The sequence below is a fragment of the Scatophagus argus genome, chromosome 16, assembly GCF_020382885.2.
Source record: "Scatophagus argus isolate fScaArg1 chromosome 16, fScaArg1.pri, whole genome shotgun sequence".
Lineage (NCBI taxonomy): Eukaryota > Metazoa > Chordata > Actinopteri > Scatophagidae > Scatophagus > Scatophagus argus.
Window position 1 is genome coordinate 161,976 of NC_058508.1, and position 18,601 is coordinate 180,576.

An 18,601-nucleotide genomic window follows, 5' to 3' on the forward strand; every position below is an offset into this window, starting at 1 on the left:
ATCTTTCATATACATTTTATATCTTTACAGACATATTTACAATTTTTTTTTTAAATTTTGAACACATTGTAAATACCTGTACTTTTAGATTTTACGTTTATACTTATCTTGTTTTGTTTATCCTATTTTTATACTCTTCACTTTTCTTTCTTGGTCGGGAATACAGCAAGTGCAATGTCTGTACGAAAAAGAATTTCCCTTCGGGGATAAATAAAGGAATTCTGATTCTGATTCTGATCTTAGGGGGTCTGTCTCAGATCCAGTTGCGTTGCTTATAGATTGTTTACCCTGTACTCCCCTAGACTACTTTTCCACTATCTGTTCTGCTCTAACACTGACTTCAGCCCCTCCCATCTTTCTTGGCTGCTGCAGCTGTAGAGCAGCCACATAGAGGAGCAATTCATCCTCTTTTGTAGTAGCATTTAACTTGGGGAATTTTTTTGCACAGCTTGGTCTCCCTGAAAGTTTTGGCCAGGTTATTCCAGACTCTCTCAAAACTTTATACAACTCCTGAGGCATGGCACTTTTAGGCTGTTATTTCACCCAAACATAAAGCATAGCTTTTACCCTTGCCTTGGTGTTATTTGCAAGATTCTGTTTGATCTTCATCATCTCTATTGCTTTTGTCTGTAATGTTGTCCCTAACAGTGGCATCTGGCTTCCAGTCAAACATTCAGATATTCGATCTATAGCGCTTCTCACTCCACATTTCTGATTAGCAACAGTCAGCCACATCTGCATACATTCTATCATGTACGAATAATCCCAAGATGCATTTGCCATGTTAGGATTAACAGCAAATTTTGTCCATTCACATTTAAATGATGAAAACAGGAAAACATATTTCCAACCTCTCAGTCTCCCTATCAGGAATATGACAGCTTACAGCCTGCATCACAAATTCTAGTCCGCGCCCAAGCCTCTACTGATCAACACATAGGACCTCTATGTTTCCTCCAGGACACAGAGCACGTGCTCCACAATCTTTATAAACTTTATATCACCATATTAAAACATTATCAACTACAAAACATCTCCCCATTTCAACTGCAAACTATGTTTGATTTCGTCAAATACAGTCAAAGTAAGGCATGAATTAAAACACCGCACTTACCTCCTGTTATTCTGTTGAAATCCTGTTCATGATGCCAATTGTTAGGGAGAAAATCTCCGTACTGCAATGGTGAAAAAATGATGCTGGACCTGGATGTCTTACGTTGAAAGATTTAGTGAACTTGAGCTCAAGGAGAATCAGGAGTGACCAGTACAAGGTTCTGCGTGTGATCAGGATCAGAATCAGAATTCCTTTATTTATCCCCGAGGGGAAATTATTTTTTGTACAGACATTGCACTTGCAGTTTTCCCGACCAAGAAAGAAAGTGAAAGATATAAAAATAGGATAAACAACAAGATAAGTATAAATCTAAAAAAATACAGGTATGGTACCACCACGGTGGTGCAGTGGTTAGCACTGTCGCCTCATAGCAAGAGGGTTCCAGGTTCGAATCCCGGTCTGGGCTCTTCTATGTGGAGTTTGCATGTTCTCCCTGTGCCTGCGTGGGTTTTCTCCGGGTACTCCGGCTTCCTCCCACAATACCAAAAACATGCACATTAGGTTAATTGGCTACTCTAAATTGCCCCAAGGTGTGAGTGTGAGAGTGTGTGGTTGTCTGTCTTTGTGTGTTGGCCCTGCGATTGACTGGCGACCAGTGCGGTATAGAAAATGGATGGATGGATATATACATACATATATATACATACATATTCTTGCACCAGTCCAGTTTGTGGTCCAAGTACATCCCCAAGTATTTGCACTGTTCCAGTTGTTCCCCAGTTCTGCCCATGATGTCAGAATCAGAATTCCTTTATTTATGTCATGACTGAACTATGGACAGAACCCAAATGCACAACTCTCAGAGTTTCAAAATAAAGTCTTTATTCATAGAGTACAAACTAAAAATCACTCTTCACAGAGGAAAAAACCTACACTAATCTAAGAAACAAAAACTCACTAGACTGAAGCTAGGAAAAGAAAACAGTAAATCACTAAAGCAAAGTAACAAAATAACAAGAGACAAGGGAGACAAGGACTATATATACACACAAGGTAAGGGCACAGTTGGAAACAATCAGGGTGTAGACAGGTAATCCCAAAGGAGGGAAAACAGACAAAGGGGGAAAAAGCAAAGCTGACGACAATAGACAGGAAGGAGTGACAACATAAAACAGGAAATCAAAAGACAACATAGACATGAGACAAAAACTGATTAAATAAACTTAACATTGTTTCTTGGACATGACACATGATACCCTGATATTAGTCTTTTATGCAACTTAGAGAACGCCCATTCTTCGCAAAGTCCCAGAATGGACGATAATGAAAGAGCTAAACATCTACTCCATTGTTGAAATATCCTAAACAGGATAGTGTTAAGCACAGTGTCAAGATTTGCCCAGTGAGTGTCCAGTCATCTGCTACTGTCAAGGCTTTGGTATCAGTCGACTCTCCAGTTTCCTGGTTAGAACAGCAGCCCCATCAGTAGCTATGCTTATCAAGGTTTTCTGAAGAAACTCTTTATACATTCCTACTCTTTGAAAACTGTTTTTTAGTGGGTTATACAGAAAGTCCGAATCTGTGCCCTCATCCAATTCAGCAATTTCAAAAAACAGATTGTCCAAGTCTCCATTAACACTGACATTGCACCTAAAATAATCATAAACAATCATGTATGCACATCCCTGAATAGAACTTTTATTTAGCCGTATGCTAATACAGGAATCAAATGAATTAACATAGGAAATAAATTTCTTTTTCATCTCATCTGCAATGTTGCAATTAAGCTTCATAACGGGGTTCAGTTTTGTGTAAGGTAACCTTTCTTTGCCCAGAATGAACTGGCTGTTGCCTTGAACATAAATTAACTGAGTTCTACAACTTTTGTTGGAAGGCTATTTCAACAGCTCATTTATGAGCAATACTGTCATTGTGTACATAAATTTTTTTTTACACAACTGCTTCTGCTCTTTACTCATTATCCCACTGATTCAGGCATCTAACAGATGTACATCCATTTTTTTCTCTGAAAGCAACAGAATCTTTGCTTCTCTACTAGAAGTGAATTGAAGACTCCCTCTCCTGTAAAGAGCCAGGGATTTCTTTCCTTCCATAGTCACCGCTGATTGAGTTCCCATTTCTCTGGCAGTCATTTCGTTGTATCAGCCCCAGGCCCTGCCTCGCCTCCTTTTCTGATGCAACGTCATCGTCGGTCCCACACTCAGCAGCAGCATTACCAGGTGTGGTAGTGGTAACAGAGCTAGCATTTTTTACAGCTGCAGAGTTAATGTTAGGCACCATGCTAGCATGTGCATTTAGACTGTTGTCTAAAGTTATTTTTTGTTTTTTGGTAATAAATCCAAAACAAACAATGACCAGTAGTCTAACTTATTAATTGTTTGTCTCGAAACCCACTGAACAAAACCAAAGTGAGCAAATGGTTCTTCTGAGAGCATGAAGCTCTCGAAAGGACAGTATGTGCCACATTTTCCTGTGCCGCATAGTTGTGTGGTGGTGAAGTGCAAACATGCTGCATTCATGGGAGTATGCACCTAACAGTAATGTGTAGTTCTTTTGGACAATATGTTTATTCTATGCCATTTGTCTACCTTTAACATAATATTATTCAATACAATGAAAGAAATAAAAGCTTTATTTGTGATAACAATATAATGATGTTGCATTTTAGTAACCCCCACAGATGTATGATTTTACTGCTTTGATGGGAGCCAGTCCTCTCCAAAGCCAGCTCCCACTGGAATCAAGGCCAGCAGTCAACCAAAAACTGCCCAAAGGTAGATCAACTAAGCGTAGCTTTAAACCATGATCTTATCTCAGTTCAGTTAGTTCCTTCTACTCCAGCTAAGTCATGTCCTTTCCAAAAACTACTGCTCTCTAACCCAGTCAAAGCAATCAGTGCAGGCTGAGGGGAAATAAAATGACAACCATTTCTGGATGAGTGGGAAGAATTTAAGGTTGTCATTTTCTAGATGTTGTTGCCAGAGGTGCACATTAGAATGGAATCCATTTATTTTATCTGTAACACGTTTTCAATTCAGCCTTGCATTCGTGTGTTCAGTTCATTCAGATGCTGAAATATATCTGCCATGTATACCAGCTTTGCACACCACTCATCACTTGCAAGCAGCTTTGTGTACCTTTTGTACCTCTCATTAGTCAAAAACACTTTAAGTTTCTACTGCAGCTCATACACGTGGCCCAGTCCTTTACTGTGCATCAACCTTTGGATCTCCGTATGGCGTAATAAGGCTTTAATGTCCGCTTCCATTTCCTCTCACATAGATGCAAACGTGATTTTTTACAGGTCTTTTTCTTTACAGAACAATAACATCCGGGTGTCTCTCTTTCAATTCAATTCAATTCAGTTTCAAGAATTTCCCTCCAGGGATTAATAAAGGAATTCTGATTTATTTATATAGCGCCAATTCACAACAAAAGTTATCTCATGACACTTTGCAATTTCAGCAGGTCTAGACCAAACTCTGTAATTAAATTGTAAAATAGAGAGAGCCCAACATTCCCCCTTGAGCAAGCACTTGGCGACAGTGGCGAGGAAAAACCGGCTTTTTTGAAGGCAGAAACCTCGGAGCAGACCCCGGCTCAAGATGGGCGGCCATCTGCCTTGACCGGTTGGGTTGAGAGAGAGAGCAGGAGAGCAAGAGAGAGAGCAAGGGAGAGAGGCAGAGGGGGTGGGGTGTGAGAGAAGGAGCACACAAGCAGAGATGCATAGCAGCAGTAATAATACCAGAAGTAACCGAATGTAGATAATGATAATGACAATGAAGTATACAGAAGGTATTTTCACTTTGCTAATGAAGCTTTTGGTGTGCCCTACTATGGCTGTTGCTCCATCAGTACACTCATTTCCCCATTGAGTTCTCCTTGTTCAAGTATATTTGGATGTGATCCAAAAATGTTTTCTCCTGTTGTTTCTTCTGGCAATGCATTGCAAAATAGGAAGCTTTCTCTGATGGTGTCTCCATCCACCATCCACATTGGCCAAGAATTTAGAATGTCCATTAATATCTGCAGACTCATCAAATTGCAATGCAAATTTCCCACCAATGCATATCTTTCGCAAAACAACACTTTCAACGTCTGCAGACATGTCATCAATACGACTGGCAATTGTGTTATCTGAGAGAGGGATTTTAGCTATTTCTTTAACTGCATCAGGGCCAAGCATCTCATTTACAGTGGGTTTGCGGGCAGGTAGTAAGGTCTCTGTCACAGTGTGTGGCATTTTTGATTTCAGCTACTTGGTAACTAGCTTTGAGAGCTCTTTCATTCATCTTTGTGGCTATTTTTTTAAATTGAAGTTACCTGTTTCTTAGTGTGTTCATGCAGGTGAACAAAACAGTCGTGCAGGAGCTGGTCCCTCCATGATGATCCATTCTCCTCCTCCTCCTCATCACGTCTCTGCTGCCTGAGGTATTCACTTAGCAGTTAGTATAGCATCTCTGGGGGCCATCTTCTTGATGCTGTTGTGATATACATCATTTTGTTGGTCTCCATTATGGACTCCACTTTGCTGTAGCATCTTTGTCTAGTTGCATGTCTCTAGTTGTAATAGCAGTTGCTGTTAGTGGATGTTGGAACACTGAACTCGAAGTTGTTTCTTTGTTAATCTTGATGTTGGGTTTCTTTCTGCCCTTGTCCATGAATATTGCATTATACATAGATATATGTATATATGTATATATATAGATAGATATACATGTCATTCTTCTGTCTTTATACTCTAAATTCAATTATGAGTATTCCTATTTATGCTGTTAAATAGTAATGTTATAAACCTTGTATCTCTTTATACTTATAATTTGAAGTTTGACCACAAAAAGGTTTAGATTCTCACACTAGATCTAATGGCTGTGAACTGACAGTGAACACGTCACAGTACGTCGACTGAAGAGTGTAAATACGAGAGAGAGGGGGAGAGAGAGAGAGAGAGAGAGAGAGCGAGAGAGAATTAGCCCCTCCTCCTACGAAGTACCGGGCCTGGCTGGCAAAAATCTGAGATAAACGGAGTTTACGTGTTTCAGTCGAACAGTAATTCGGTGATATTCGCGCAGATCTTACTGCCGTCGGCGGATCTTCGGTAAGTGCTCTCGAAGGCCCTCTTATTAACACACGGTTTATGAACAACCTGGTCTGCAGCGAGTGTTGTTTTGATGAGACCGCTTTCATGACGTATTGACTCTAATTTCGTTGGCAAGTATTGTGTTGTTGAACCATCAAAGCATCGGGATGCCGAGTGGCATCGTCCATGCCAGGAAAGCAGTTGACGAAGCATCTTTCTCGACGTATCAGCAGGCTAATGGGTAATAATCCATAACCGCTCGTCTGTCAACCAGCCAGATCTAGTCGGAACTAGATTTCCTTCAGATTGTAAACCTCAACAACACATCGTTTTGAGCAAGTTTGAAAAAGCCCTTATTGTCCACACATTCATCGTTTTATTGTGAGTTTAGATGATGGGCTTCTTTCTGGTCGTTATTTGAAAAGCATCGGACAGCAGTCCTTGCCTTACTGCGCTATTCCAGAATATTTTAATTTTACCTTATCAAGAGATGGTTAAGATTCAGTGTAGCTGTAACTCAGAGTAATAGCCACAGGGAGATAAATGTCTTGAAAAATACCTGTTAATATTTTATCTAAAAAAAACCCCCCAAAAACAATGCTTCTGTTCATTGTGCTCACTGTGCAGTCCTGTTGAGGACTTCTGGGGGTTCTTGGACAAAGAAGAAATCAGCAAGTAAAGAATTTAATAAGTTAATTTTACAGGTTACTAGACCTTTGCAAGTCCTTTATTTATTGATGTTTTTTAATTAATTATGTGCCTGTACAGGTTATGTATGTTCAGGCCTGGAAGGAATTTGATAACTTTTCCAGTGTCTCTAACTCAGATTACTTTGAAAGTAGTCAGTTATTGTATACAAATTACATAGCAATTGTTGTAACTAGCAGTGCAATTCATTGGATGGAAATTAGGGTCTTTGTGGAGAACAGCAAATTACACTAAAAACTGATGTTATTGTGTTGCATATTTTTGAAGCCAAAGTGATACAATGGGGATGTTGCCAGGAATGAATGCTGTTTTGGAGACATTGCTGCTCTGTGAGCCTTCCATCTTGATTCAACACCATTCTTTTCCCCCCTTCCACAACCACCACAAAGTGGAGCACTTGTTTAAGAAACCCTGAATGTCAGAGAAGCTTTTCACCAGTCAATAGAAAACTGGTTTATGAAAAATGTTCAGAATTTGAAAATGCACATATTTCAAAGACATACTCAAATCTGTAACCGGGTAATCCCATGAAACTATAATCTGTTTAACAGTTTTTCCTTCTAATTTAGCCTTATCTGAATTTAGTTACTTATTTTTGTAATCTGATTACATCCCAATTCCTTTTAATCTGATACTACTCAACCCTACTCTCAGTGTGCTTTTAGACAGTGCCAAGAACAATGAGATCAAGAGGAAGATATTCACCAGACTTGCAGCTACAACAAGGACAGCAACACCAAAAAGATATTAAACATAAATAAACTAGTCTATGCAAGCAACTAAGTGCAAAATAATACATGACAACAACAAATGGATGTGAGCAAGATAAGGAATAAGGAGAGGGAGCAGCATTAGCCACAAAAAGCAGTTAGTTCAGAGAAATAAAATGTGACTGGGGGCAACAAGCCTGCTGTCAAGAAATGTCCCCAATGCTAAATAAATAATAGTAATAATAAGCAAAAATAAAAAAAAAGAAAAATACCTACAGAGACAGGGTCTGCAGATACCACTTCACACTTGTATTGGGTCAAGTGATGATTGAGGTAATGCTAATGGTGCGTCTAAACACAACGGTATTTTGACAGAATTCTAATACTTTTCTAAATACACAGACTAGTGATGCATGGATCACAGTTGCATCCACAAGCAGTGTGATTAACCAGGGGCTACATGTCAGTGGTCTGTGTATTTTGCTATTCAGTTATGTTTCATGTATTCAGATTTTACAAGCTCATGAGAAAACTAAATGAAGAATTAGAATTCCTTTATTGATCCCGGAGGGGGAAATTCATTTTACTTACAGGCATTACAGTTTCCTGACGAAGAAAATGAAAGATAGTAACAAAATAGAGGCCCACTGGAAGGTAAAATCTAAAATAAGATATAAAACAGAAAATATCATTTAATTACTTATATCTATAAGTTTATACATTTTCAGGGAAATGTCTGGCTGTGTGTGTGTTACAGTACACAATAGTTTGATGGCGACAGGCAGGAATGATTTCCTGTGTCACTCTGTGGTGCATCGTGGGAGTAAGAGTAGAATAGAAGAATAGAATAGAAAGCTTTTATTGTCATTATACAGGTACAACGAGATTTCCGCTTTCCCATAAAGTGCACACAGCAATAAAGTAAACAATAAAGTACAGAAATGTAAACAATAAAGTACAAAAAAAAATAAATAAAAATAAATAAATAAAGTATAAAAATAAATATATATGGCAGTATATGTCAGTATACAACAACCTCAACATACAGTAGAGCAGCGATAGTGCAGGTGACAAGAGTTCCAGGAGTTCCTGGATTTAGCAGCATTATGGTGTAGGTGGCATTGCCAGTAATGTGCAAAGCCTGTCAGTTCTTTTGTGCTAGACTTGTGTTGAGTCTAGTGACAGCTTTAGGAAAGAAGCTGTTCCTCAGTCTATTTGTTTTTGTTTTGATGGCCCTGTAGCGCCTGCCAGAGGGCAACAGGTTGAAGTGGTGGAAGCCAGGGTGTGTACAGTCTTTTACGATGCTCCTGGCTCTGTTGAGGCAGCGGGAGTCGTATATGGAGGTTAGGGGAGGAAGAGGGCGGCCAATGATCTTCTGTGCGATGTTGGTCACCCTCTGCAGTCTCTTTCTGTCAGCCTCTGTGCAGCTGGAGTGCCACACTGACACAGCATAGGTCAGCAGGCTCTCTATGGCAGATCGGTAGAAGGTCACCAGCAGGCTGGTGTCAAGTTGCCCCCTCCTAAGCACTCTCAGGAAGTGGAGCCGCTGCTGGGCCTTCTTGACCAGTGCTGTAGTGTTGGCTGACCAGGAGAGGTCGGCAGAGATGTGGACTCCAAGGAATTTGAATGTCTCCACTTGCTCTACACTTTCACCGTTGATGTACAGGGGGGCGTGGACAGCTGTGTTCCGGCGGAAGTCTAGGATGAGCTCCTTAGTCTTTGAGATGTTCAGTGCCAGGTTGTTAAGGGCACACCACTCACTGAGTCTAAGGACCTCGTCTCTGTAGGTTGCCTCGTTTCCCTCTGTGATCATCCCCACCACTGTTGTGTCGTCCGCAAATTTCACAATGATGTTCTCGGGGTGGGTGGGTCTGCAGTCATGTGTGTAGAGCGAGTAGAGTAGTGGGCTCAGCACGCAGCCTTGGGGGGAGCCGGTGCTAAGCGTGCGGGTGGTTGAGGTGTGGGGCCCCAGCTTCACGTGCTGGGGCCGGTTGATTAAAAAGTCCTTGATCCATGATGGGGAGTGGGAGACCCAGGTTGGCCAGCTTGGGTATGAGAATGTCCGGTATGATTGTATTGAACGCTGAGCTGTAGTCAATGAACAGCATCCTGACATAGGCCCCCCTTTTCTCCAGATGGCCCAGTGCGGAGTGGAGGGCAGTGGCTATGGCGTCTTCTGTTGATCTGTTGGCCCGGTATGCAAATTGGTGTGGGTCGAGGGTGGGGGGGAGACAGTCTTTGATGTGTCTCAGCACTAGTTTTTCGAAGCACTTTGTGATGACTGGGGTGAGTGCTACTGGGCGGAAGTCATTGAGGTCGGTGGAAGGTGACTTTTTGGGGACCGGGATAATGGTGGCCGATTTCAGGCAGGCTGGGATGCAGGCTTGCTCCAGTGACAGGTTGAAGATGTCTGTGAATACTGGTGTCAGTTGTTCAGCGCATGCCTTGAGCACCTTCCCTGGTACTCCATCCGGGCCTGTGGCCTTCTTTGGGTTGATGGCCCTAAGCACCCTTTTCACTTCATCCTCGTTTACAGTGAGTGGAGTGAGGGGGGTGTCAGGGGTTGGTATGGGTTGTAGCAGGGGTTGTGGTGAGGTGGCTGAGTGCTGCGCTTGTGACTCAAAGCGGGCAAAGAAGCTGTTAAGCTCCTCTGCCAGTGCTACATCTGAGTCCCCTGGTGTTACAGCAGAGCCCTTGTAGTTGGTCAGCGCCTGTATGCTCTGCCATACCTGTCTCGGGTTGCTGAGTTGCTCCTCTATTTTCCTTTTGTGGTCTGCTTTGGCGGCTTTGATGCCTCTTCTCAGGTCTGCGCGGGCTGTGCTGTAGAGTGCCCTGTCGCCGGATCTGAAGGCTGCATCGCGGGCCCGGAGGAGTGAGCGGACCTGGCTGGTCATCCACGGCCTGAATGGTTTTCTCCACAGTAACCATGTCCATGCAGTACTTGATGTATGATAGTACTGTCTCTGTGAATGTAGCCAGATCTTCATGTTTGAAAATGTCCCACTGTGTTTGTTCAAAGCAGTCCTGCAGTTGGGGGAGGGCGTCGTCGGGCCAGGTGGTAATGGTCCGTCTTGTGGGCTTTGTTTGTTGGTACAGGGGGGTGTAAGCTGGGGCCATGAACAGTGAGAGATGGTCAGACTGGCCCAGGGGGGGGAGGGGAATAGCTCTGTATGCGCATTTGATGTTTGGATAAACATGGTCTAGAGTATTTCCACCTCTGGTATTGCATTTTACATGCTGGTGGAATTTTGGTAATGCAGATTTGAGATTTGCTTGGTTGAAATCTCCTGCGATGATGTGCGCGCCGTCTGGGTAGGCGCTCTGATGTTTGTTTATGACATCATGCAGTAGAGAGAGAGCCGTTTTAGCATTGGCGTCTGGTGGAATGTACACAGCTACAATGATGATGGCAGCTAGCTCTCTGGGCAGAAAGTATGGCCTACATCTGACCGCCATGAACTCTAAGTCCGGTGAACAATGTCTGTCCAGTACAGTGCTGTTGTTACACCAACCTTCATTCACGTAAATGCAGAGTCCGCCGCCTCTCGTTTTCCCCGAGTCGCTAGTTCTGTCCGATCTGTGTAGTGTGCGGCCTGTTAGCTGCACCGAAGCGTCGAGGATTTGTTGATGTAGCCAGGTCTCCGTGATGATTATTGTGCTGCATTCTTGAACGTAGCGATTCCCTGCCAGCTGCAGTTCCAGGTCGTCCGTTTTGTTTACCAGGGGTCTGGCGTTAGAGAGATAGAGGCTTGGTAGCGGAGGTTTGTGTGGCTGTTTACGTAGCCTCGTTAGCAGGCCAGCTCTGCAGCCTCTCTTCTGTTTCCTCTCGCGTCGCTGCCTCCTACGCTTGCTAGGCCCGATAACAATCCAGGGCGACCCCGCTGGTCTCGCTATCTCATCCGGAATGTTGTGAGTGTGGTGAAAGTCACTAGAAATGGTCAGTTCCTGCTGGAGACCGATATCTAGTAGGTCCGTACGATTGTAGCGAGTCCTGTAGTCCGGGTTAGACGAACAACACGCAAAAATACACACAAAAAACAATAAAAAGGTGCACGAGAAGGGAGAGCTTGAAGCCGCAGCATGCACACGCGCCGCCATCTTTGTGTCTTACTGAACGAGCTCCTATAGCTGATCAGCACATTGTGGAGAGGGTGAGAGGGAAAGTCCAGTATAGTTCTTATTTTGGACAACATCCTCCTCTCAGACACCACTGTCAGAGAGTCCAGTTCCTCTCCTACAACATGGCTGGCTTTCTTGATGATGCTGTAGCATAGACACCTGTACATACTGTAAATTACTGTATACCTGGCACTTACTGCTTATTGCACTTCTGGTTAGATGCCAAACTGCGTTTCGTTGCATTGTACTTGTACATGTGTAATGACAATAAAGTTGAATCTAATCTAAAAAATCTGTTGAGTCTGATAGTGCCCCTCACCCTCAGCTGCCAGCAGGCAACAGCATATGTGATGGCACTGGACACCACTGACTCGTAAAACATCCTCAGCATCGTCCTGCAGATGTTGAGGGATCTCAGCTGCCTCAGAAAATTTCTGTAAACAATGGCCACGTTCTGGCACCAGTCCAGTTTGTGATCCAAGATTCAAGATTCAAGAGTCTTTATTGTCATTATGCAAGCATAACGAAAATTTGTGCAGATTCTTGGCTTAAAAGCACACTTATAAATAGCAGCAGAAAATTAAAATTGCACACTTAAGAAAAATATAAAATACAAAATACACGTGAGGTAAATAAAGTGCACACACGCTGTGTGTGTGTGTATGTGGCTAGACGGGGGAGGGTGTATGTGTGAAGTCCTGTAGGGGGGGGTGGGATGTGAGTGTTTCACTGTAGGGGGGTTATTGCTTTTACAGACTGTTTGTGCTGGTTTTAATGTTCCTGTACTGCTTTCCTGATGGAAGCGGTACAAACAGTTCGTTGCCCGGGTGGGTGGGATCTGTGGCAATGCGTCCTGCCTTCTTCTGGACTCGGGTAGTGTAAACTGAGTCCAGATCTGGTATACTGCAGTCCACAATCCCCTGCGCTGTCCTCACCACCCGGGCTAAGTCCTTTCTGTCCTGTGCTGTGCAACTGCCATACCACACAGTCACACTAAGACACAGGATGCTTTCAATTGTGGCCCTGTAAAATTTCACAAGCAGCTGAGTAGACAGTCCAGTCCGCTTCAACTTCCTGAGAAAGAAGAGTCATTGTTGGGCCTTTTTCACCAGGAGTGAGGTGTTCACTGACCAGGAGAGGTCAGAGGAGATGTGGATGCCCAGGAACTTAATGCTGTCCACCCACTCAACCGCCTCCCCAAGTATACAGACGGGAGTGCGATCTGTCTTACTGGACCTCCTGTAGTCCACTATGACCTCCTTGGTCTTGCTGATGTTCAGGATGAGGTTGTTCCTGGAACACCACTGTGTCAAGTTCTGGACCTCATCTCTGTAGTGGGTCTCATCATTGTTAGATATGAGATATGTCGTTCGCAAACTTACAAGTACACCCCTAAGTACTTGTACTCCTCCACCACCTCCACAGTGGCCCCTTTGATGTTGATAGGGGTCACTGGAGCCTTAGTACCATTGTAAACACAGCGCTACCCGTCCCCCACCTCGGCCAGTCAGACCATCCTTCCCTCCTGCCTTCCTTAGCATTCCCCCCACCCTCAGATGCAGTGCCAGGCCCACCACAAAAACAGGTGTGGCGGGGCATACAAGACATCACAAACTTCAGAGGCTGTGATGCGTGTAGGTATGCACAAAATATGAGGTATGCACAAAATCTGAGCTCCCTTAAGCAAAAGGGTCCAGCAGAGGATGTTCTTCCTGCGTCAGCTGAGGAAACTAAAGGTGCCAGTCAAGGTGATGGTTCAGTTCTACACGGCCATCATTGAATCCGTCCTCACCTCCTCCATCACCATGTGGTACACTGGGGCCACTGCCAGGGACAAGCACAGACTGCAGCGTGCTGTGCGCTCTGCTGAGAAGGTGATCGGCTGCAGCCTTCCATCTCTCCAAGACCTGTACATCTCCAGGACTCTGAGGTGTGCAGGTCGGATCACAGCTGACTCTTCTCATCCTGGACACGGACTCTTTGAGAAATTCAGAGCCTCCACTGTCTGATGCGGAGGGTGAGAGGTGTTGTCCCTGATGGATGTCAGCTTGGCTAACATCCTCCTCTCACTCACCTGCTCCACGGAATCCAGTGGGCAGCCCAGGACAGCCCTCCTGACCAGCTTATTTAGTTTCTTCTTGTCCCGGTCCGTGCTGCCCGGTCCCCAACAGACCACAGCATAGTGAATAGCAGAGGCTACCACAGAGTCATAAAAAGGCCTTAGGAGGGGCCTGCACACTCCAAAGGACCTCAGTCTACTCAGAAGGTGGAGGAGACTTTGGCCCTTCTTGTACAGGGCATCGGTGTTATGTGACCAGTCCAGTTTATGGTTGAGGTGAACACCTAGATACTTGAAACTGTCCACTATCTCAATGTCCGAGCCCTGGATGTTCACTGGTGTATGTGGTAAAGTCCTTCTCCAGAGATCCATCACCATCTCCTTTGTTTTACTGATTACTGATTACTGTTTAAGCACAGGTGGTTGTGCTCACACCAGTCCCAAAGTACATGATGACTGACCTGTACTCCGTCTCATTCCCCTCAGACACACAGCCAACAATGGCTGAGTCATCAGAGAACTTCAGAAGGTGACATCTGCTGGTGTTGTAGGTGAAGTCTGAAGTGTAGAAGGTGCATGGCCGTTCTTAGTTGGTGGAGCGATTTGTCTGGTTAATTCTGATAACGAACGAGACTCCGGCATGCCAACTAGTTACGCGGCCCCGTGCGGTCGGTGTCCAACTTCTTAGAGGGACAAGTGGCGTTCAGCCACGCGAGATTGAGCAATAACAGGTCTGTGATGCCCTTAGATGTCTGGGGCTGCACGCGCGCCACACTGAGTGGATCAGCGTGTGTCTACCCTTCGCGCTCCTAGCATTCTCCAGGTGAGTCAGCACTCGGGGGAGCAGGTAGACCGCGTCCATCCACCCCAATGTTTGGCCTGTAGGCAAACTGCAGCATGTCCATCACTGTACTCGCCACAGAGCAAAGGTGACTGAGGATGAGCCTCTCCATGGTCTTCATCAGGTGAGAGGTCAAGGCGGCAGGCCTGTAGTGGTTTGGCTCCTTGGGATGTGCAGTCTTAGGAACTGGAACCACACAGGAGGTCTTCCACAGCACAGGGACCTTTTTCAGACTGAGGCTCAGGTTGAAGATGTACATGACCACCTCACAGAGCTGGTCAGCACAGTCCCTAAGCAGTCTGGGGCTGATCATGTCTGGTCCTGCAGCGGTGCACCTGCAGAGGTGAATGCGTCTTTGACATTAACATACAAAAGGTCCAGTGTCTTGTTGTCCCTGGTGTGGCACTTCACATACTGTGTGAATGTGGAGAGAGTGGAAGATAGAGAGGCTCTATTGAAGTCTCCACTGATAAGCAGGAGGGACTGTGGGTGCTGTGTCTGCATCCTGGTGACTGCACTGTGGAGCAATTCTCAGGCGGCTGCTGCATCGGCCGAGGGATGGATGTACACATTAAACACAATAACGTGCGAAAACTCCCTTGGTATGTGATAAGGCTGAATGCCAACAGCAAGTAACTTGATGTCTTTAGTGCAGACTTGTTCCTTAACAGAGATGTGCCCCGGGTTACACCATCTCTCATTAATAAACACCGCCAGCCCCCCGCCTTTCCGCTTACCACAGTCCTCCACTCTCTGGTCGCACACACAAGTTTAAAACCATCCAGGGAAACCACAGAGTCCGGTATCAATCCATTCTGCCAGGTCTCAGTGAAACACATAAGGCTGCACTCCCTGTACTCCCTCTGCAGCTGGATCAGTGCCGTAAGCTCGTCGGTCTTATTGGAGAGGGAACGGACATTTCCCATAATAACGGAGCGTAAATATGGCCTGTACCTCCGTCACCTCTCCTGGATCTTTCATCCCGCTCCGCAGCCTCTCCTTCTCCTCCGTATTTCCGCAGGAATCTCTGGTTTCTCCGCATGGAGAAGAGCAGGGCCACATAGAGCTAATAGCTGATCCCTAATAGAGCCATGGCTGAAGCTGAAGGAACCCCTTCAGCTCCATCCCAGTGGTGTGCCAAAAAGGTCAAAAAAACAGCAAAAAACAAAACTAATAAAAGTGGTGTCCCTGTGTGCACATTTGCGACAGGAATCAACCACATTAAACAAAACAGGTAAAACACGCCAAAAAACAGTAGAAAAAACTAAAAAGAAGAGAAGAGGGGACAGAGCTGTCACAACTTGCTGCTGCTCCTGCAGCAACACCAGCTGATTAAAATATCTGCACTTTAGCTACTACAGTACAGTCACTGATCTATGCTCATGTCATGATTCACCTGCTGACCATTTGCACTGTTTACCTCACCTACTTGCACTAGTTCCACTCTGTACTACCTCACTTTTGTACTACCGTATTTTTCGGACTATAAGTCGCTCCGGAGCATGCGTCACACCAGCCAAAAAATGCATAATGAAGAAGAAAAAAACATATAAGTCGCTCTGGACTATAAGTCGCATTTTTGGGGGGAAATTTATTTTATAAAATCAGAGACCAAGAACAGACATTTCATCCTGAACAGTAAATTATAGTAATAACAATAGATTAGAGAACAACAGGCTGAATGGGTGTCTGGTATGTTAATGTAACACATTAACAGATATTCAGATAACTATAACATAAACAACATAAGTTTACCAAACTCTCGAGCTCACTCCAAATCACTAAATCCATTGAATTCTTCATCCTCGGTGTCACTGAGCAACTCTGCCAACTCCGGAGGTAAACGGAGCGCCGCTTCTTCTTCTGTGTGGCTGTCAGACTCAGACTCAGCATCAGTTCCAGTCGGAATTATTCCGGCCTTTCTGAATCCCGACAGGATGGTTTCGGATGTCACTGAAGTCCATGCTTTGTCGATCCATCCAATGACATCCAGGAAAGTTGCATGGCACATCCTCCTGGTTGCCGTGAAGCTGTGTTCTCCATCCATCATCCACTGCTCCCACAGGTGACGCAGGACTACCTTAAAGCTCCGGTTCACAGAGATGTCGAGTGGCTGGAGCACTTTGGTTAAGCCTCCAGGGATGATGGAAGGGATGGAGTTGAAAACTTTTAATTTATCTTTAAAAAATGGCGTGATGTGCGCTCGCATACTGTCCATCACAAGCAGGGCTTTGTGAGTTCTGAAGAAGCCATCCGGACGTTTAGTGTAGCACTTTGTAAGCCAAAAGTTCATCATTTCTTGATTCATCCAGCCTTTGTCATTCATGGCCACGAGAACTGAGGGGGATTGGATTTTTGGCATGGTTTTTCTTTTAAAAATTACCATTGGTGGCAGTTTTGATCCATCTCCGCAACATGCCAGCACCACTGTGAAGTGTGATTTCTCATGACCAGTTGTCACTATATTCACACTCTTCTGCCCTTTCTCTGTGACACTTCGGCCCATGGGAATGTCAAACCTGAGGGGGACCTCGTCCATGTTAATAATATGTTCCCGTGTCACGTTGTGCTCAGTTACTTGCTTTTCAACAAACTCATGGAAGCTGTCGACCTTTGCTTGGAAGTCTGCTGGCAGTTTTTGGGACATCGTTGTCCGTGCTCTGATAGAGAGGTGGTTGCGCTGCATGAAGCAGTAACACCAAGAAGGACCTCCCGCAAAGTCAGTGATGTTCATCTCCTTGGCGACTACCTGGGCATGGAGGCGTAACTGAACCGTTGACAGCAGCACGTTGTTCAAGCACCCATTTGTGAACTTGTTCCTCTAGCTGTGGCCACCTAGCTTTTAGCGCGCGATTAGCTTTTTTTGTTTTCTTCATTGCAATTAGAGTATCCTCCGCTTTTCGCCAGTCCCTCACAAGTTTCTCGCTCACTGCAAACTTTCTTTCAGCTGCTCGATTACCGTTTTCTGCTGCATATTTCACAACTTGCAGCTTGCAATCTGCAGGGTATGATTTTCTTTTTGGGGACATTTTTGTTCAGTCTTTCTCAGTTGCAAAGTTATAAGTTTATGTTTAAATTTTAATTTTTCAGTGATTCAGGAGTAATAGTCCGAAAAGTACTGTACCTCCAGAACCATATTTATTTTACTTATTTTATTTTGTTTTACCTTATTCCATTTTATTTTATTCTATTATTATATGTTACTCGTTCTTACGTTCTATGTATGCACCAATCACCAAGACAAATTCCTAGTAATGTGAAACCTCTTCACTTACATGGCAATAAAGACAATTCTGATTCTGATTCTGATAATGGTTGGTGATTGTTCTCAGGGATCTTAAGTAGAAAGGGAAGGTTAGTACTGTGCAAAAGTCTTAGGCCGCCGATAGATTTAGATTCGTTGGTTTTAGCCAAGTTTTAATGACCATCCACAGTTATTTTTTGGTTTCTTTATTAAGATGTAAACAGAAAATATGGAAATATGTACACCAAATTTAAAAAACACAATTTTCAGAACAGAATGGCTTCTACAGGCAGGAATCGGTATTTAGTGTGACCCTCCCTGGGCACTGAGCACATCTTGATCTCTTTTGGGGAGGCTGTTGTGTAGTTTTCTGAAGTAATCTTCTGCTATATTATACTAGGCTTCTTTCAGCACTTCCCAGAGTTCTTCTTCAGATTTTGGCTATCTTTTATTTCTTTCTCTGTCCAGGTGATCCCATACTGCCTTTATAATATTCAGGTCAGTCCATGACTTTCAGTGTTTTATTCACTGTTCACATTAGGGTAACTGTAGCCAGTTACCCTAATGTTCATGTTTTTGGGATTGTGGGAGGAAGCCGGAATACCTGGAGAAAACCATGATTCAAACCTGGAACCCTCTTGCTGTGAGGCGACAGTGTTTCTACTGAATTAAAACTTGTTTGTTCTTTTTAACGTTCATGATCTGATCAAGATCAGACAATATCGCCAACACCACTGGCAGAAACGCAGCCCCAAACCAGGACAG

The 18,601-nt window shown here is 44.2% G+C and overlaps 1 protein-coding gene across 1 annotated transcript in view; it reads left to right on the forward strand.

The window, feature by feature from the left end:
* Nucleotides 1-6,024: 6,024 nt before the first annotated feature.
* abat (4-aminobutyrate aminotransferase) overlaps nucleotides 6,025-18,601 on the forward strand; it is a 61,399-nt gene continuing 48,822 nt past the window's right edge. The window contains exon 1 of the mRNA XM_046414789.1: nucleotides 6,025-6,173. The gene's annotated coding sequence lies outside the window, so the exon portion shown is untranslated. The remainder of the gene's footprint in view (nucleotides 6,174-18,601) is intronic.